Raw genomic sequence first — 14,184 nt, forward strand, 5'->3', positions numbered from 1 at the left:
CAGCTCCTGACCCGGCGGCTCTTCTCATCCTAAAAACATCAGAGCAAATTTCTTAACAGGCGTTATTTGGATAAACTGAGCCCAGGTTGGGGATCTTAACGGTTACTTTTACGCCTGAAAAAATATTAAAACTTAATAAAGTGGCATATTAACAGCACTACAGCTGAAATTAAAACAGCTTTTATCTCTGGGCTTCCTGATATGGTGTGACGTTTGTGCAAACGTAACTACGCAGTCGCTTACGTACCCGAACGTAAACCACGCAGTGACGTAGCAAGTGGTGTCCCAATCTCTAGGGAGGATTACAAGGGCCCTACGCCTGTGGCTTCATTTTTAGGGCTAGTGGTAGAAAGTAGGGGGTGTATTAGGATTGGCCCTAAATCATTGGAGATGTGGTGTCAGATTGAGGTGAAGCGGACCGTCCTGTCCAGGACCACTGCTGCTTCTGGTGTCCTTTGGTCTTCACTTTGCTCCGTTTCTTCTCCACTTGCTGACGGATCTGATCCAACAACGATGGTCCTGATAGGACCGGGTCTTTCATCTGGACCAGCAGAGTTTTGGGACTCTGACCCAGTGCTGTCTTCATGGTTGGTTGCTGAAATACAAAGGACTTGTTCTAAGTCAGGCGCTGGCTCGGAACCACAACTGGAACCACTTTGGTGGAAAAGCAACGCCGACGAGTTAATACTGGAACGGGAATGGTGATTATTTATTAAAAAATGCTTGCAGTTGAATGTTTCTGGTCTGAACTGACATCTTGGCAGCACGTGTGACTTCATTGATGTTGGGCCGCATGTTTGTGGGTTTTTATCTGATGCTTGCTGAACTGCTGAGTCCAGTTTACAACTGTTGTTTCCCGTCCTCAGCATCAGTTATTGAGAGTGCTTCTTTGTTTGTAGCCCACAGCGCTGAGTCCCACGCTTTCATTGTGTCAGACCGATGTCAAACCCAGCCCAGAACCACAGCTGCTGAACATGCTTTCACAGGCCCAGCTTTTGTGTGAGACGAGGGAAGTTTACCGTGTTTCTCTGGCAGAGACGACGCTTCTGTCTCATTGTGATCTAATTTTAGACTCTTTTTCTCTCCTTCCTTCCCACTTGCACACAAACACACACAGAGAAGCGCGTGGGATCCGACCACCGCTGGGAAACCTGTCCACCCACAAGGCTTTGATCGCAATTAGTCTGTGGCCATCAGCCCCCGTGACATCATCGCCCATTCGCCGTAGGTATTTTTTCTTCTCTAATTTAAAACCTGACCTGCTCTTCACCCGAGGGTGCACTCGCACCAACCCTGTTTGGCAGCAGAGTTTGGGAAGTCCGGTTCGCTCGGGGAGGCGTGAATGTGCAGACCAACTCTGATGCAGCTCAAAGACGTGGACTGCAAGGCATTGTGGGCATTGTGGCTAAACAACCTAAGCAGGAGCGCGTTTCCAAGGGGAGGTGTCTCGCGGTCCGACGGGTCGTGAGGACGAGGTGAAAGATCCAGTGGGGGTACGGCCGGGGGAAGATGAACAGATCAACTCAAGGGGAAGGAGAGCTGAATCAACCAAGTCTTCTCCTCCGTCACTAATTCTTGGTGCAGCACCGGCACCGGCGGGGAGGGCAACGGTCCATTTACGGCGCTTTTCCACTAGTACCTACTCAGCCCGAATCGACTTGACTCGCCTCTGTTTGGTTCTTCTCCACTAGGGGTCTAACGTGCCGAGTAGATACTTTTCTGTATCTATTCTGCCGAGGTTCTAAGCGGCTGAGTCGGCTGTATCTGACATCATCACACTACAGGCCACCGATTGGTCGGGGGGTTGGAGTCAGACGTCTGAGTCAGGAGGAGGAAATCAGAGAAAGAGACTCTGACGGATTCTTGTTCATTTTATTCAACCAGCAACGGCAGAAAAAGTCTGTTTGGTGATCCAACTCTGAGGGTCAGATGTTCATAAACCTGGTGCTGAGGAGAGAATTAAAAAGGGATCTAGACGGGCGATAAGGAACGACCAGATCTACCAGGAGATCTGTCTCTTCATAGCTGCTCACGGCTCCAGCTGACTTTTCAGCAGCGCAGAGACAAACTAACAAAAGTTAAAAAGCGTTGCTGCTTGAAGCTTCTCTCACTCTCATTTTTTAACTTGATATGGAACACAAGCCACAGACCCAGCAGCACATCTATCATCTCCTCCAGGTTCTACATCTTTAGTATTGTTTTCTTCTTTGTTTAGATCACACAATCAAATACATCACAGCAGCTTCACTCCAACCTCCTACTTCTGCTCCAGCTGAATTGTAGTGGGAAAGAAACTTGGCCGAGTTGAGTCGAGCCGATATGAGATGAGTAGAGCTGGGTAGGTACTAGTGGAAAAGCGCCATTAGAGGGTTGGGCTCGTTTCATGAGGTGTAGCCCCGGATCAGCTGAAGGCTGGAGTCCCGACTCAAACCAGGTACACCGGACTATCACACACCATGTAAATAAGCTCTGTTGCTATGGACACGTAATAATAACCCGCAGCTGACGTACGCAGCACGTATCAGCGCCTGCTAACGCCCCCACAGACCCAGAAGCTGCCCCCGCTGCTCATACGTGCAACTCATGTCAGGGCTTTGAATGCAGCACAGTGGGCAGCATTCAGAAACAGTGAGTGGCAGCACTGGAAGTTTCAACGACAGGAAAATGAGAGGACTGGTGAGCTCACGGCCCTAAGACGCAACGCTCCACTGTTCTGCTGGATCAGACCGAACGCTCTGGCTTCTGACTTAGTGATTCTGCAGCTGGCAGTCGGTCTGGAGTCTCGACTGGAGCACTGGAACCATTTCAGTGGACGGGGGGACGGGGGAATGGGGGGGTTCTCTCCGTCTACTGACGTCTGGACCAGAGATTCATACAAAGATGTCTATTTTTAGAGCCGCTCCTTTGCACATGCTGCCTGTGCAAATGCACAGGGTCCACTTTGGGGGCCCAGACTGCACGGCCGGCCTCCACATCAGCATTTGAGGAGAACAGCCCGACGTCATTAAGCATCCAGTCCGTGCCTCAACTGACCACTGGGAGCCGGTTCCCAAAGCATTGAGGGACATGTTCAGATGTCCAACTCAGCCTGACGCTCTTTAGCTCAACGCGATAACTAGGCCTGTGTTGAAGAAAATCGATTTTCCGATTCTAAATCGATTCTCATATTAATTCCTAAAAATCGATTTGTATGTCTAAAGATCAATCTTTTTTTTGTTTATGCCCAAAAAAGGAATGTTTTGTGGGACACAAGCATAACTAGTGCCATGTTTTTGCCTTTAAATATGTTTAAAGGTAGGAAAACATGAAAGTTTTCAGTTATAATTGCATAAATTGTCTATTGTTCTTTGTCTTCAGGTTACATTTGCATAAAATGCTAAAAACCAAATTCTCAAAAATGGGAAAAATAAAACCGATTTCATACGTCTCTGTTTCCTCCCTGGATCTGTTGGAGTTGGAGTACCTGGGAGCTGATTGGTCCTTACAGCATCATTAGCTGCAATACTTGCTGTTGAATCTCAATATAATACTAGTATTAATATGTTGCAGAACTACAGTCATATCATTCATGCAACAGCTGAAAAAACTTTTGAATAACACTAACCCAAATCGATATCGGAATAGAATCAAATCGAATCAAATCTTGATAATCGATTCTGAATCTTAAGAATCGGAATCAAATCTTGACATTTGAATGGATCCCCAGCCCTGGCGATAAGCAGGCGCCCCATAGTCCTCTCGCTGGCCGTCCGGGTTCAAGCCCGGCCTTTGACCCCTCACCGCATGCCCCCCCCTCCTGTCCCCATACTGCCAGTAAAGGCAGTGCCCCCCCCCCCACTACGACACTAAATTAGGATACGCTTAGGCAGCCGATCTGACCAACCCCAGCTGGGACTGAAATAAAGTGGGCGTGTCCAGCCCCTTCCTGGGCCTGCAGGTTCTGCCCATGTGCCATGAAAAAAGACTTTAAAAAGCACCTTCCAAACACTCAAACACTTATTTTAAATAATTTATCCACAATTAATGCTTCACTATGTCAAAACTGAATTTTCCTTGCTGGCCTAACAGCAGCAAAACAGATAATTGCAGTAAGATGGAAACCACCACACACTTAACATCTCCCATTGGTATTTAACTTTTCTTGATATTATCTATCTGGAAATATTTACAGCCCAAATCCATAATGCAAAACAACTAAATATTTTATTTTGGTATACGGCAGCAGATCACATTAAAGCCAAACTTGAAAGATGTATTTAAAACTGATATGGACTACATTGTTGCAGCTATCCTTGTCCAGTTTTTGATATTATTAGGGCCCGAGCACTTACAGTGCGAAGGCCCTATTGTATCTGTAGGAATTCTTCTTTCTTTATTCTTTATTTTCCTTCCGACAAAATGAGGGCCTTTTTGCCCCCCTAAACGTGCCCCAAAAGTCACCAAATTTTGCACCAAGCCAGGCCTGGCGAAAAATGTGATATTTAATGGTTTGCATGAATGGGCGTGGCCTAATGGCTCAACAGCGCCCCCTAGAAAACTTTGTGCCTCAAGCCCCACAATACGGTTTGACGTGCATGCACGGAAATCGGTACACACCTGTATCATGGCACAACTTAAAGAAAAGTGTCTTGGCGCCATGGCCGAAACAAACAGGAAGTCGGCCATTTTCAATTAATCGTGTAATTTTGGCGCAATTTATGCCATTCCTTCGGCAGTTAATACGGCCCGAACCGTAACGTGCACCCAGGTGTGTTATACATCAAAATGTGCGTCTCCATCCTGCGACGACGCGCATTACTTTTCTCAGTCAAAAACGTTACCGTGGCGACGCTAGACGCCAAAAAGCGCGCCCACCCTTCATCTGATTGGTCCATATGTGATAGTTCCTACTTTCTGAAATAACTTTTGAATGGTTTGACATAGAGAGTCGTGGGTGGTGTCATCGGACTCGGTTTTGAGTACTTGACCTTCATTGGCATGAATTAGCCCCGCCCCTTCTTCTGATTGGTCGATATCTGATGTCCAGGCCTGAAGAATCTACATGTAAGTCATACAAGCTTCCACTGCAGCCTGAACGTGCACAAAGGTGGAGGGCCCGTTCATCGCTGCTTGCAGCTTTAATTATGTTTTATTTTGTCCTTTTTTTTGGTTTGTTTGTTTGTTTTTTATTGTTGTACTGTATTATCTTTTTTTCTGTTTTCCTTATTATTAATTATGAATTGTTTTCATCGGATGCTTAGGTCCGAGGGGTTTGGAAGTGAAAATATGTGTATAATGTTTGTTTGATTGACATCATTGTGGATGCCACCGTTTATGATAAAAAAAAAGATGAAATATAAGTAAAAACAAAGCACCCTCCAGAAAACCACTGGGGGGAGGGTTTAAACCTTCACGCTCTGCAGAACTTTGGTTTTATAAAACAGGGAACCCCCCCAGAATCTTGCCTGAGCCCCCCCGAAACCCTCAGACTTTCCTGGCAGGTATCCGCAGGCTTCTCCCCTTACAGCCCATCGGGTTTGTCAGTTTAAGCCTGAGAAACCAAGCTGAATCATGTCGGAGTTGGAAATAAGTTTCTCTCCAAGCTCCCGGAACTTCTGCTAAATCTGAGAGGATTTACATTCAGGAGAATTATGAAAGGATTAACCAAGAAATGTGGATTAGTGGGAGAGGAGCGGCAACAAAGACGTGATTAACTGAAGAGGAGACGGAGCACTCGCCTCCACACGTCCTGGACCCGAGGGGACGGTTTAGTGGTAACAGTTAGCAGTTCTTCCCTCCGGGAACAAGCGTCTCATGAAACCTTAAACCGGGGTTTTCCTGTTCCAGTCAAGGATCAATGACCTGATCCCCATCCGCCTGTCACCGGGGTCTGCACCGGCGTGCTAAGGGCCCGTGTATCTGAACCAGGTGTGTGGAAGCAAGGAAACTTCTCCAACATGCCGGGCCGGGCCGGGAGGACTGGGGTGAAGAAAACCCATCACAGCAGAAACCAAAATCAAAAAAATACAATCTATCAAGTTTTGACAGTTTTGTAAGCTTCTCATTTTTAAAACTTATTTTCAAATGTGTGAATAACCTTTGCCCCAGAAATACTCTGCCAATTGGTAAACAAACAAAACAGTGGAATTAGAACTAGGGGAGCAACTAATAGGGCTGAACGATTAATAGAATAGAATAGAATAGAATAGAATAGAATAGAATAGAATAGAATAGAATAGAATACAATAGAATACAATAGAATAGAATAGAAGACTTTATTTATCTCCCAGAGGAGAAATTCAGTCGTGCAGCAGCTAAAACACACACACACTTTGTACAAAAAATGTAAAATAGAAATAACCAATAAGTAGTTAAATAATAAAAAGAGCAATATAAAAAAGTAGAAAAAGAGTATGTACAAGAGAGAAAAAAATAGTAAACACTAAAAAAAATGGATAATATTTACAAAAAAATGTACAAATATTTTCAAAAATACTTGAGGTATTTAGTGGTTATTGCACTTATAAAGAGACAGGTTTATTGCACATGGGTGGCTACAGTTGGTTATTATAGAGTCTGATGGCTGTGGGGATAATTGCATTTGCGATAATATCGCGATGTGATAAAACAAGATTTTCTAACCGCAAAGGCTGCGATTTGACCAGTCACGTGATCTGCTCACGTAATGTGCGAGTGAGCAGAGCGGTGCTGCGTTACCTATCTGCCATGGCCTCAGCGTTGGGGCTCAGCCAGGCGGGGATTTATTTTTATTTTTAAATATATGGGCTTTATAAATGTATTAAATATATGAGCGCGGAGTCGGCGTGGCGAGGAGCTGCACGCCGCGACGAGCACGAGCCGGGCGCCGGTGGACAGTGGAGTCGCGCTGTGAAGCCTGAATTATGGTTCTGCGCTAAATCGACGCAGAGCCTACGCCGTAGGGTACGGCGTAGCCTACGGCGTAGTGCACGCGTCGCCGCGTACCCTACGCCGTCTGCGTTGGTGTAACGCGGAACCATAAATCAGCCTTGAGTCGCGCTGTGAGCCTGAACCTGCAGCCCGTCAGCTCATCAGGAGGAGAAGTTAAACAGCGGGTCTGCCAGTTGTTCATTGCTGGTTGGTTTTGTTAACTCTGAGCTTTGTTGGTTTGTTTGTTAGTTTGCTGGTGGTTTTTTTCTCCCTGTGATTTTTGAGTTATTTGTGAAGAAGTTCTGAGTTCCCTGTGAGGAAGGTTTTTTGTTCCCTGTGGGAGTTTTTCTGTGTTTTTCTATTAAACTACACCTCGTTTTGGCTAAAGTTTAACCCCGTTTGGTGTCGTGTGATTGGATTCAGAGAGAACGACCCATAACACTCGTGTGTACAGACGTGTGTAGACGTGTTAAAGAGGTTGTTTTCTTTATTGTAGTAATCTGTGCTTTAAATAAATCTGACATTGTTTATTATAAAACAGACTGATTTATTGCCTGTGTAGTTGAAAAATACATAAGAACAGGACCTTGAAAAAATAATCGCATATTAAATCACAATCGCAATATTGAGGAAAAAAATCGCAATTAGATTATTTTCAAAAATCGTTCAGCCCTAACGCAGAACAACATTTGGACAGTCATCCTTCTCGGTAATAGGTACCAAATTATGGAATACACAGCCACCTGAAATCAAAATATTGACAGAGCTCAAGGTTTTTAGCAACAAGTAAAACAATGGCTGAAACTGAAACAAGCTTGTGAACATTGACTTTAACATACTGTACCACTGTACTATTTTAGTTTTCTGTCCTTATCTTTTTTTGTGTTTTTGCTTCTTGTCTTTATTCTGTTTATTCTGTTTTGCATGTTTTCTATTTTAATGGTTTTGTACTGTTTTAACTCTGCTTTCGAATTTTAAGTAAAGGCCTAATCAGGGACAGGGGTTGCAAATTATCTCTGGCTAGAAACCTGTATGTATGACATCTGTTTTGTACTTTTTATGAAATAATGTTTGATACATTTGTCCCTGTTCAATAAACGTAATAATAATCACCTCCGTCAGCACGTCTGAGCCGCCACCTACACACCAACAGCTTTCAATCGCGTATCTCTGGGTTTATAAAGTCAAAATTGATATAGTTATACAGTTATACAGTTTATAGTTATATGTAGATATGTCGATATATAGATTTATAGTAATTTGTATGTATATATCTACTCTAATTATATTGTTATACCATTACTGTCTATTGTTCTCTATTATATTGTAGTATTATAGTAAAGTAATGATAATGTAATACATTATAATTACTTCTATTAGTACATACATACGTAGTAGCACAACTAAATACTGGGCGTTTGTTTTCTTTTGTTTGCCTTGATTTGTTTGATTTTGACTATATTTATATATACATATAATTGAGTATTATATCACTGTATTGAACAGTTATTAAATTAGGTATGGGTGTTTTATAAGTAAGCTTATTGAAACTCTTGTTATATGTAAGAATGTAGCATTGTACCCTGAATGCAGATTCAGGGGTAGGACTGGATAAGTGTTGACTCGATAGTGTTTGTATTCTGTTTTTTTTTACTTTTTTTTACTCTTTTTTTATCATGCATGTTCAAAATAAAATCTTCAAATCAAATCAAATCAAAAGTGTATTCTATTATTTAGTTACATATTTGGAACAAAGGCCACACCAGCAGTTTTGTTTTTCTTAAATGGCCCTAATAAACAAGGTCTTTTTTTGTCCTAGCTCAACTAACCTCATTAATGTTAACCTTTATTTTGAAAACTCAACTTTAGATTGATAAATGTATTCTACGTTCCTTTTAAACCGCAGCAGAGTCTTGCAGCAGGTCATGTACTTTTACAGAATCCTGCATCGGGCCCCCATAGAGTTGCCATCCGTCCCTTGAAAAACGGAATTGTCCCGTATTTATAAACTAAAGTCTGCGTCCCATATTGAGCTGAAAAGGGACGCACTTTGTCCCGTATTACTGTGAGAGTCAAAAAATAGTCATAAAATGCCAATGGAGAATGGCATTGAGCTGTTGAGTTCACAAGTTATTTTTTTCTGTTTTACTACAACTGTAGCTACAGTCATGGCCTTTGAGGCACAAATATGTTTGAGTTTTCTACAGACTTTCTGTTTGCACTTTTGTTATTGCACTAAAAATGTGCACTATTACAGAATGGATGTTCTGCTTTTTTTCTATTGTTTTATATTAATTTATACAATTTTAAGTTAAGCAGGACAGGTTTCTGTTTAAGAAAGATACTTATTTTATTCAGTTCATTTTGTTATTTTGTATTAAAGTGAATTGCTGGATAATAATTTGTTTTCCATGTGTTTATGGCATTCAAAAGTATGCATCTAATTCAATTCAGGTCCGAGTCAAATAGTTAAAAAAAATCGTTTCACTCACAAAAAAAGGGGCTAAAAAAATGTACCACACCAGGAAAGGTGAAGGCAATCGGGTTGAGGTGTCCCTTATTTATTTTTCAGGGGGAGTTGGCAACCCTGGGCCCCCAAGAAGTTAGAACCGGCCCTGGGAAAACGCTCCGGCTCATCAGTGGATTCATGTTTGATTGTTGGGCTGTAATCAAGGAAAGAAGGTGATTCTAGTTCAAAAAAGCTAAACTAAAGTGGTGAAGAAGAAAACAAACTTTTCAGTTCACGTTTTCAGAGAGAAGTCCACAGATGAGTGAACAGAAGCGGAACCGAGCCGCTCAGACACCGTTCTGCTCCCATTTCCAGCCCAGTCTGAGAGGAAACTGTCAGATCCAGCAGCCACAGCCAACATGCGCACACTCTTTAGGCTGATTTATGGTTCCGCGTTACACCAACGCAGAGCCTACGGCTCCGTACGGTGCGCGTCGCCGCGTACCTTACGCCGTAAGGCTACGCCGTCGATTTAACGCAGAACCATAATTCAGGCTTTCCAGACCAACAGTCTCAAACGGTAATCAAACAGTTATTACTCAGTCAAAACACACGGTAATATTGAATAACTGCCAGATGTTGAAAGTTGAAGTTATCTTGGAGAAAAAAAAGGCAGGAGCACTGATTCTTTGCACTTTTGAAAATTCTACAGCCATAAAATCAAAATAAATCCAGACGGCCTGAATGTAATTACAGTAGTTAAGGGGGTTAAAGACAAACGAACCTGCAGGGAGGTTTCCAGCGGCTCCGAATCCCCCAAACTCCAGTCCTGCTGGTTCCTCTGATGATGCACTCGAAAATCCGGTGAAGTAGTTCTCCAGTTCTACACAATCACACATCCACAATGTATGAAAGCATCCTCAGTTAAAGTGTGCCAGAATAAAGTAGAGCAAAGACGCGTTCAGGCTCCGCTTGGAAAAGCTGGCTTCATAACTCTGCGCGCTCCTTATCCGCTTGCAAGAAAGACTAAATAAATAAATAAAAGCACAAAGCAGTAACAAAAGAAACGACAGGGATTTGAACCGCGCTCGCGCCTGGCTTCCAGTCCCCCAGGTCCGGATGAAGAGCTGGAGAGCTGGCCCCCTCCACCCGCCCACCCGTCTGCAGGCGGGGGGCGGGGGGCGGACGCACCGCGCACACGTGACGTTCACGGCCCCCCGGCCGCGGGACTCCGCCTCGGATCCTCGGTCCTAATTTGTTTCTTAATTATTCAATCAAAAAAAAAGATTGCTTCGATCAGAAAATATGTTATCAATAAAAAAATTAACTTCAATCAAAAAAAAATGTTTCAATCAAAGAAACAAAGTTTTGAGATATTTGAGACTCAAAAAAATGCATTTGAACACTGTTTTTCTTTGATTGGAAATTTTTTCTTTGATAGAAGTGAAGTTTTTTTTATTGAAGTAGTGTTGTTTTGTGTTTGTATGGAGGTAGGTTTGTTTCTTAATTATTCAATCGAAAAAAGATTGCTTCAATCAAAAAATATATTTCAATCCAAATTAAAAAGTGTTCAAATGCAATTTTTTGGGTCTCAAATATTCTTTTGCATTCAAACACTTTTTTCCTTTGATTGAAAAAGTTTTTTTTTATTGAATTTTTTTTTTTTTTTTTAAGCAGCAACTTCTTTTTTGATTAAATGATAAAGACACAAATGTCCTACCCATAATATGGCCCAAACATTCTTACATCTAACATTCTTACATATAACAAGGGTTTCAATAACTGTTCAATACAGTGATATTGAGCACATTGAGTCCATGTTCATCATCTGAAATGTGCTTTATACTGTAAATAAATTTGCCTTGCCTTGATATTATACTCAATTATATGTATATATAAAAATAGTCAAAATCAAAGCAAATCAAGGCAAACAAAAGAAAACAAAACAAACTCCCAGCATTTAGTTGTTCTACTATGTATGTATGTACTCATATAAGTAATGGTAATGTACAGTATTACATTATCATTACTTTACTATAATACTAAATTATAATAGAGAACAATAGTCAACAATGGTATAACAATATACTTGAATAACTATATAAGAGTAGATATGCTATATATACACTGGTTCATATATTTACCTCCAATTATATACGTACAAATTACTATAAATCTATATATCTACATATCTACATATAACTATACATTTTTATTAAGTCTATATTAATAGAGATATAGATACACAATCAGAATCAGAATCAGAATCAGAATCAGAAAGGGGGTTTATTGCCAAGTTTGTTAACACACACAAGGAATTTGTTGTGGTGATTGGTGCAATACAGTAAAAATACAAATAAAAATAAAAATATAACATTATTAAGTTTTATGTATGCATTATGTTTGCATTTTTTATTTATATGAAAAGCGCTATACAGATAAAGATTGATTTGATTTAAATTGATCTGATTTGATTTGTGGACCGGGGGTCTGACAGGGCTATAATAATAATAATAATAATAATAATAATAATGCATTTAACTTGTAACGCACTTTCCATTCATGAATCTCAAAGTGCTACACTTAGACCATTATTCATTCATACACATCCTCACAGGTGGTGGTAAGCTACATTTGTAGCCACAGCTGCCCTGGGGCAGACTGACAGAAGCGTGGCTGCCATATCGCGCCAAACGGCCCCTCCGACCACCACCAACATTCATACACATTCACACACATTCACACGAGGCAAGGTGGGTAAGGTGTCTTGCCCAAGGACACTACGACAGTAACTGGGACAGAGCGGGATTCGAACCGCCGACCTTTGGACGACCCGCTCTACCACCTGAGCTACTGCCGCCCCTATAGGGCTATAACAGGACAGTTGGGACACGGTGGAGAAGTTGGCTCTTTCTTTGTTTCACTTGTCCTCCTGGACTGCGAGGAAAATCAAACAATCAAGATGTTATCAAGCATAAACTTTTACCTTTAATTTGAGAGATTTGGAAAACAAGGAAGAAGAACATGTCCTGTGTGGTGGAGGGATGGCCTGAGTTGGGAGGCCTCTGATGCAGATGCTCCAGCTCACGCTCTACCAGGTCTTCCTGGCGTCCCCTGGTGTCCCCTGGTGTCCCCTGGTGTCCTCTTCACTTGCTGCTCCTGCTCCTGTCTCCAGCCTCTGCAAGGCTGAGACCGGGTCGCTGACGGGACAGTTCACCGATACTCTGCCTGTCCTGGGCTGTTTCCTCGGCCTGATGACGGTCGCCATCCACCTGCACGCTGAAGCGCCTGAGCGTGAGCAGAGAGTAATGGTGCTTTTCCACCAGTACCTACTCAGCTCTACTCATCTCAACTCGACTCAACTCGGCCTGGTTTCTTTTCCACTACAATTCATCACCTGGAGCAGAAGTAGGAGGTTGGAGAAGCTGCTGTGACGTATTTGATTGTGTATCTAAACTAAGAAGACAACAAGACTAAAGATGTAGAACCTGGAGGAGATGATATATGTGCTGCTGGATCTGTGGCTTGTGTTTGATATCAAGTTAAAAATGAGAGTGAAAGAAGATTCAAGTGGCGATGTTTTTTAATTTTATTTAGTTTGTCTCGTTGCTGCTGAAAAGTCAGCTGGATCCGTGAGCAGCTATGAAGAGACAGAGCTCCTGGTAGATCTGGTCGTTCCTTATCTCCGTCTAGATCCCTTTTTAATTCTCTCCTCAGCACCAGGTTTATGAACATCTGCACCTCAGAGTTGGATCATGAAACAGACTTTTGCTGCCGTTACTGGTTGAATAAAATGAACAAGAATCCGTCAGAGTCTCTTTCTCTGATTTCCTCCTCCTGACTCAGACGTCTGACTCCAACCCCCCGACCAATCGGTGGCCTGTAGTGTGATGATGTCAGATACAGCCGACTCAGCTGCTTAGAACCTCAGAGTAGTTACAGAAAAGTATCTACTCGGCACGTTAGAGCCCTAGTGGGAAAGAACCAAACCGAGGCGAGTGGAGTCGGGCTGAGTAGGTTCTAGTGGAAAAGCGCCATTACTCTCTCTGGCTTAATCTCCTGCTTCTGTCGGCGCCCACGTCAGCAGACACCAGTGAAGCTGCTCCACTGGCAGCCAGACCTGCACATACCATGACACTGCCCCCGCCGTGTTGGGTCATGACGCGCTTCCTTTCCTTCTCCAAGCCTTTCCTCCCCATCATTCCACTGGTTTCATCCAAAGAATCGGTTATTTAGATGTTTTTTGTTACATATTGCTTTAAACTGTCAGTATTTATGGGAAAATTCAGGCAAGATATGGAGGAAACTTGTGGACTTCAACAGTCTAAAGTTCATTGTGAGGAGAAGTAATGAAGTGTGTGTAAACGTGTTCCGACTTTGACTGCGTGTCTTGTTTAAGGTCATCGCTGACGCACCACCGCAGGAAGGTTCAGAAAACATATCGCTTCAGATAATTAATAATACTAAATAGCTGCCTATCTGGGAACCCTATCACACATCAAACCTACTGCTAAGAATTTGGGTGTTTTATTTGACTCCGGCCTTTGTTTTAATGAACAAATTAAGAAAGTTGTCCAGTCCTGTTTTTACCAGCTGAAGTTGATTTCCAAAATCAAATCTTTTTTGTCTCCTGATAATCTCCACAAAGTTGTCCATGCTTTTATTCTGTCTGGCCTGGATTATTGTAACTCCCTTTACACCGGTGTTTCTCAGTCATCACTCCACCTCCTTCAGTCGGTACAGACCGCTGCTGCTCGTCTGATCTCTGCCTTAGAACATCTGAACACATCACTCCAGTTCTGTTGTCCCTTCACTGGCCTCCTGTTCAATATCACATTGATTTCAAA

The 14,184-nt window shown here is 42.5% G+C and overlaps 1 protein-coding gene across 1 annotated transcript in view; it reads right to left on the bottom strand.

Annotated features, from left to right (window-relative positions):
* The window catches only part of pdzd2 (PDZ domain containing 2), a 97,530-nt gene extending 87,087 nt beyond the window's left edge, over positions 1–10,443 (bottom strand). The window contains exon 1 of the mRNA XM_061730287.1: positions 10,122–10,443. The gene's annotated coding sequence lies outside the window, so the exon portion shown is untranslated. The remainder of the gene's footprint in view (positions 1–10,121) is intronic.
* Between the last annotated feature and the right edge of the window lie 3,741 nt (positions 10,444–14,184).

The sequence above is a fragment of the Cololabis saira genome, chromosome 9 (genome assembly GCF_033807715.1).
Source record: "Cololabis saira isolate AMF1-May2022 chromosome 9, fColSai1.1, whole genome shotgun sequence".
Taxonomy (NCBI): Eukaryota; Metazoa; Chordata; class Actinopteri; order Beloniformes; family Belonidae; genus Cololabis; species Cololabis saira.